The sequence below is a fragment of the Protopterus annectens genome, chromosome 3.part1 (assembly GCF_019279795.1).
Source record: "Protopterus annectens isolate FY-2018-M chromosome 3.part1, PAN1.0, whole genome shotgun sequence".
Taxonomy (NCBI): Eukaryota; Metazoa; Chordata; order Ceratodontiformes; family Protopteridae; genus Protopterus; species Protopterus annectens.
In genome coordinates, this window is record NC_056732.1 from 113,491,989 (window position 1) to 113,493,272 (window position 1,284).

The 1,284-nt window shown below is 36.6% G+C and overlaps 1 protein-coding gene across 1 annotated transcript in view; it reads left to right on the top strand.

Moving 5' to 3' along the window:
- The first annotated feature begins 319 nt into the window (after positions 1 to 319).
- Positions 320 to 1,284, top strand: part of LOC122797638 (coiled-coil domain-containing protein 178-like) — a 1,250,322-nt gene continuing 1,249,357 nt past the window's right edge. Inside the window, exon 1 of the mRNA XM_044066183.1 lies at positions 320 to 390. The gene's annotated coding sequence lies outside the window, so the exon portion shown is untranslated. The remainder of the gene's footprint in view (positions 391 to 1,284) is intronic.

The following is a 1,284-nucleotide window of genomic DNA, read 5'->3' on the forward strand; positions in this document are numbered from 1 at the left end:
CCACGGCTGCAAATGAGTTACGGGTTCAGGGGGTGCCAGTCCCATTTCTAAACAAGAGCAATATCGAAACTGCAGTTTGGACAAAAACAGTTGCTGCGGTTTTGCTAAAAAAAATGTACGGCCAACTTTAACACAACGATGATGTTCATGCGACTCTGTCTGTAGCTTGCTCTGACTTATTTTAGAAGGTAAGACCAAAAGCTTTCACTTGGGCTGCACCTTCATTTTTGTTCCAAATAATTGCATAAAGTTACTACAGAAAGACGTATTTACTTTTTAGACGCTCCCTTGTTCTAGTGTCCTTTGTTGCTTAGATACCAAAAACATTTCAGCTTCCGGGAAGCAGAATGGAAACTGTGTGGGGTTAAAACTTCAAGAAAAAAACAAACGGTATGTCTTTTCATCCCAAAGAAAATGGAAGACTTTTAAACTAAGCGTAATTTTGTAACTATCACTCTAAGTCTGAGATAGGTTTGGTGTGTTTGCCGGTATACGATAGGGCACTGTTTTTTTAGATGACTTGTTTCTGTTTTGACCACAGCATGTAGAAATTGAACTTAGTCAGATTTCTAAAACCTTTACTCACATACATAACCCGTCAACTGTCCCTGATTTTTAGGAACGTCCTTGATTTGAGTCATATTTTAGCTCTCTCCCTCTTAAACCTTCCTGTAACCAATGGCGTTTGGGAAAAGGTGGTGAATTACCCTTAATAACGACAGTAATTACAGTTTTTACTTCAGAAAATGCAGATTAATGCACATTCTCTCTGTAGATCCTTGTCTCAAGTTAATACTAATAAAATTTTAAAAAAGCTCAAGAAATCAGGACAAAGCCTAAAATAATGGGGGACAAAGGCCCAAAACAATGGACATATTTTAAATATTGCTCTTATAAACTTAGAAAGTTGCTAGAATAACAGGTTTTGTGTTAGTATACATTTTTTCCGTAGAATATAAAGTCTGAAACACAAATGTGTATCTTATTTAGTGACTTCAGTCCTCAGTAATTTGTTAGAAAACAACAAATTTCATGAGGAGCAGACCAAAGATATCAGGCAAAAATCTGGGCATTCTACGGAATGTTGGGCAGTTATGTCCCTGATTATGTTGATACTTCTCCCAGATTAGCTGAGAACTATTCTTACACATATTGTCAGTGTTTAATCAAAAAAGCATATTTTTCCGGTACACCTTGTTATGAGGAATGTTTCTCATTCTGAGTTTTAAAAAAGTCCAGTTTTTCTCAGTTCCACACTGAAAGGCTTGGATACACATTCGGTGT